Source organism: Pistacia vera, unplaced genomic scaffold (genome assembly GCF_008641045.1).
Source record: "Pistacia vera cultivar Batoury unplaced genomic scaffold, PisVer_v2 Contig169, whole genome shotgun sequence".
Lineage (NCBI taxonomy): Eukaryota > Viridiplantae > Streptophyta > Magnoliopsida > Sapindales > Anacardiaceae > Pistacia > Pistacia vera.
This window is the reverse complement of record NW_022195779.1, coordinates 1410147-1415865: the sequence shown is the minus strand read 5'-3', so window position 1 is coordinate 1415865 and position 5719 is coordinate 1410147. Positions and strand designations below refer to the sequence as shown.

Sequence of the window (5719 nt, the reverse complement as noted above, 5' to 3'; positions counted from 1 at the left end):
TACCACTAAGGAGCACCCTCGATGACAAATAATTTGCAAAATCTGCATACCATGGTGCTTCATCCACTTTCATCAACTTCTCATCCGGAAATGCTTCTGTAATTGGACTCTCCTCTTTATTTTCCTGGATTGGTCTCTCAATCCTTGACAAGTGATCTACCACCACATTTTCTAACCCCTTCTTATCTCGAATTTCTAACTCAAATTCTTGAAGCAACAGGATCCATCTTATCAACCGAGGTTTCGCTTCTTGTTTTGCCAATAAGTGCCTAAGTGTTGAATGGTCCGTGTAGACGATCACCTTTGCACCTAATAAATATGAATGAAACTTGTCAAAAGCAAAAACCACAGCCAACAATTCTTTTTCAGTGGTGGTGTAATTCAATTGTGCATCAGTGAGTGTTTTGCTAGCATATTGAATTACATGTAACACTTTGTTTTTCCGCTGTCCTAACACTACCCCTAAAGCAAAATCACTAGCATCACACATCAATTCAAATGGCATTCCCCAATTTGGAATTTCAATAATGGGTGCAGAAACTAATATTTTTTTAAGAGTTAGAAAGGTATGCATGCATTCATCATTAAAATCAAACACAACATCTTTATTCAACAAATTGCAAAGGGGTTTAGAAATCTTAGAAAAATCCTTGATGAATCGTCTGTAAAACCCCGCATGCCCCAAGAAACTTCGGATTGCTTTAACATTTGATGGTGGTGTAGTTTCTCTATCACTTCTGTCTTTGCTCGATCAACTTCTATTCTGTCCTTTGAAATCCTATGACCGAGCACTATTCCCTCCTGGACCATAAAGTGACACTTCTCCCAATTGAGCACCAAGTTCATCTCCTTACATTGCTGCAAAACAAGAGAAAGATTAGTTAGACAACTATCAAAAGACAAACCAAAAACTGAGAAGTCATCCATGAAGACTTCTACAAACCGTTCCACCATGTCTCCAAAGATCAACATCATGCATCTTTGAAATGTTGCTAGTGCATTGCATAACCCAAAGGGCATCCTTCAGTAAGCAAAGGTGCCATAGGGACAAGTGAAAGTCGTCTTCTCTTGATCCTTAGGAGCGATGGCAATCTGGTTGTATCCTGAATACCCATCCAAGAAACAATAATAGGCATGTCCTGCCAACCTCTCCAACATCTGATCAATGAAAGGTAAAGGAAAATGATCCTTCCTTGTTGCCTCATTCAATTCCCGGTAATCAATGCACACTCTCCAGCCCGTCATTGTCCTAGTTGGTATCAATTCGTTACTCTCATTCCTTACTACTGTGATACCTCCCTTCTTCAGAACCATTTGTACCGGGCTCACCCATGGACTGTCAAAAATAGGATAAATAATCCCTGCATCTAGGAGTTTCACCACCTCATTTCTCACTACTTACTTCATTACAAGATTCAATCTCCACTGTGGTTGCACCTTAGGCTTAATATCATCCTCCATGAGTATCTTATGCATTCAAAATGATGGCGAGATGCCTCTAATGTCCTAAATAGTCCATCCAATTGCTAGTCTATGTTCCCTCAACACCCTAATCAACCGCTCTTCCTCCAATTTACTCAAACCTAAACTAATGATCACCAGGAAGGTTTCTGAGTCCCCAAGATATACATATTTAAGGTGGGAAGGAAAAGGTTTCAACTCAAGCTTTGGAGGTTCTTTGTTTTTTTCCTTTTCCTTCTCTTTTTCAAAATCAAACTCCTCAAATTCCAGATCTTGACTCTCATCAATCGGTTGAAGTGCTTCTAACAACCTAGCACATTCATTACTCGCCGACTTATCTACCTCTACTGTTTTTGATTTGGCTATACACGCTTTTAGAGGTAATTGTGGGGTGTTTTCTTCAATAGATTCCACAACCAATTTTTCCACCACATCGACACTAAAGCATGAATCTGATTCGGATGGAAACTTCATCGCCTCAAAGACATTGAAAGTTAATGTTTCATCTTGAACTCTCAATAGTAACTTTCCTTCTTGCACATCTATAAGTGCTCTCCCCGTGGCCGAGAATGGTCGGCCCAAAATAAGAGGAATTTCCTTATCCTCTTCCATGCCCAACACAACAAAATCTATCGAAAAAATTATCTTATCCACCTTCACCAACACATCTTCCACTATCCTCCTCGGATGTTTTACGGACCTATCCGCTAGTTGTAACGACATGGTTGTTGGCTTCACTTCACCAATTCCCAATTTCCTGAAAACAGAAAAGGGCATTAAATTAATACTAGCACCTAAATCACATAAAACACGATCAAAAGTAATATCTCCTATAATGCAAGGAATAGTAAAACTCCCTGGATCTTTGAGCTTCGGGGGTAACTTCTTCTGGAGCATGGTACTGCACTCCTCCGTAAGCATCACCATTTCCTCATCTTCTAACTTCCTTTTGGTTGATAGGATTTCCTTAAGGAACTTCATGTAGCTCGGCATCTGCTACAATGCATCTGCAAAAGAATGTTAATATGCAATTTTTTTAATATTTCAATAAATTTTGAAAACTGCTTACCCTAATTCTTTTTCTTCAGTCTCTGAGGAAAAGGCACGAGTGGAGTGTGATGTGCCAACTCTGGTGGTATCTTGGGGAATGGCAATTTCTCCTTCTTCTTTTGCCTTTCTTCCTTCTTCTTGTTCTCTTCCTCCAAACTGCTTGTTTCTCATCAACTACAATCTCTTCATCAACTTCCTTTTTAGATTCTTCCTTTCCAACTTGTTCAACTTCTTCCAAAACTGTCCCACTCCTCAAAATTATGGCATTTGCGTGCTCAGGTGGGTTAGTCACTGTGTTGCTTGGTAAGGAACCCTGCGGTCTCTCATTTAGCTTCTCGGCCAATTGGCCCATCTATACCTCAAGATTCCGAATGGATGCCCCTTGATTTCTGAAATTCGTCCTCGTCTCATTCATAAACCTCATGGTCTCCTGCATGAATTTCCCAAACATGTCTTCCAACTTTGTCACTCTTGGATCTCCCGGTTGATTATTCACCCCCGGTTGGTTATTGGCAATGTCCTTTGGTTCCATTGATTATTTTGCTGGTTCTGACTGCCCTAAGCCAGATTTATGATTTCTCCACCCCGGATTATACGTGTTGGAATACGGGTTGTTTGGTTGCCTCTGATTTCCTACCAAGTAGTTCACTTGCTTCGATGACGAAGCAAATGTGTTCCCCAGTTGACACTCGCTGCTCACATGGTTTCCTGCACAAAAATCACAAGTTAGTTGAGGTGCTTGAATAGAGTTTACCTGGATATTTCCCAACTGTTTCTGAAGTGTCGTGAGTTGGGCTGAGATGGATGTGAAGGCATCAACTTTATGAAGACCCATAGATTTTCCTGATATTGCTCTCTCATTTGGTCTTTGATAGTTTTTGCTTGCCAAAACCTTAAGCAACTCATAAGCCTCCTCTGGTGTCTTATTCTACAAAGCTCCTCCCGATGCTGCATCCACCATGGTTTGCACGTTACCCATCAGTCTATTATAGAATGTTTGGACTTGAAGCCAAACTGGCAACCCATGGTGTGAACATTTCCTCATCAATTCCTTGTACCTCTCCCAAGCCTCATACAATGACTTGGATTCATCTTATAGAAATGATGTGATATCATTTCTCAGTTTTGCTGATTTTGCTGGAGGAAAGAACTCGGTCAAGAACTTATGTGCTAGATCATTCCATGTTGTGATAGTTCCCGATGGTAGTGCCATTAACCACCCCTTGGCTTTATCCCCCAATGAGAATGGGAATAACCTCAACCTAATGCCATCATCTGACACTCCGTTAGACTTAAAGGTGTCATAAATTTCCAAGAAGTTCGCAATATGCTGATTCGGATCTTCCTTCAAATCACCATTAAACCTTATCGACTGCTGGATCATCTGGATGATTGCCAGCTTTATCTCAAATGTGTTGGCTTGGACTGCTGGTCTCGTAATGCTCAAACCACTGCCATTTACCGTGGGAACTGAGAATTCCCTTAGTGTCCTATTTTCTGGTTCTGCCATTTCAACAGCTATTTCTTCCGATTCAACCACTATATCCCCTCTTTCTCTTCTCTCTCGGTTAAGTCGTCTGGCGGTTCTCTCAATCTCAGGATCAACAGAAACCACTGGTTAATGTCTTGCTCTTCGCATAAACTACATAGAAAGAGCAAACGGAAGTGAGATCACCAACCAACTGAAAATTGAAAACAAAAATTAAAACTCCAATCTAGCTAACTATAGAAAAACTAAATGTTAACTTAAAACTCAATCCCCGGCAACAGCACCAAAAACTTGATGCGTTGTTACTACAACATGCAGAAATAACAAGTATACTAGTCACACAAGTAATAGAGTGATGAGTGAGTATCGTCCCACGAGGATTGTTCGCTAAGCACTAAGTTTCCTACCGTTCTCAAGTTGGAGCAATCGAATTCTTTTGGATTAATGGGAGAAATTTAAACTAAGACTAAAACAAAATTTACTAAACTAAAATTTAACTATGAACGCAAGATTTAAAACACGGATAAAATCAAGTCAAACAAACGGGTAGGGTTTTGACTTCATTCAGACTCTATGGGTTCTTTCTAAAGAATTAAACTAAATTCATATTCACATGCATTGATTGTAAATAGAACTCTCTAAAGTGTCAAACATACCTTCTCAGACTATGTTTTCCTACTCTTCCCTATTAACCTTCTACACCCAACAAAATGAAGCTTAATAAATCTAAGCTCATTAAGCACAAGAATCCTAGATTGATTTCATTGGTTCTCGAATCTATCTCTAGCATCCAATACTACAATGGTGATTACCCAAGAAGCCTAATGTGATTCATTTCTCAATCTCATCATGGTCATCACATATAAACAGTAAATTTAGAGTAATCACACAATCAAGCAAAATCATATGAAAAGAAAAACAATCTATTACTTAACCCATGAAATTCCGAATTACAATAAAAACTCTAACCCAAAATAGGGTAGTTCATGGCTAAATCAACAATACAAACAAAAGAAACAAAAATACCAAAATTCAACATAATGCAAACAAGAGAAAAGACAAGAAATGTCCCCAAATGACGAATCCCTGGTTTAATCTTGAATCTTCACCCTTTTTAAACCTAAGTTCGCCCAAAAATGAATCTAAGAAAATGTAAATAGCTCAAAACCCTACTCAAAGACGAACCCCTAGCAAAAAGACTAAGTTTTTCTTTTATACCTCGCCCAAAATCCTCAGAAAAAAACTAAAAAGTAAAACAGTGCGTTTTACAAAAACTGGAAAATGCAGACTTCGCCGTGGCGAGATTCCGCGACGAAGAAGGAATCTCGTTGCGGCGACAAAAGAAGCTGAATCTGGTGCGTGATTGGCTCATTTCGCCGCGGCGAAGCTTCCTGAAGAATTCTAAAATTATAGAATTGCCCTCTGCTTGCTTCTTTACTTGAATCTTCGATCTTCGGTGCTCTCCCTTGGGAACAAGCTTCATCGTGCTTAACTCTGCTTCAGAACTCTCCCAACTTCTGAGATCCGCTTACTTATGAGTCCAGAAACTCCAAATCTATCTTTATTCACTCAAAATATCCATTTTAACCTGAAACACGAAATGTAAGGAATTTAGTAGCAATTCAGGCATAAATGAACTAAGAAGTATCTAAAATCCGACCTAAAAGCTTAAATAAACTAGTATAATCCTCGGATTATCAAAGATACTCCTCAAAGGCA

General features: G+C 39.4%; 1 non-coding gene across 1 annotated transcript; it reads left to right on the top strand.

Annotated features, from left to right (window-relative positions):
* The first annotated feature begins 3530 nt into the window (after window positions 1–3530).
* Window positions 3531–3637, top strand: LOC116125702. The gene has a single exon (XR_004127371.1). It is a non-coding gene; the product is annotated as a small nucleolar RNA R71 (small nucleolar RNA).
* Window positions 3638–5719: the final 2082 nt, after the last annotated feature.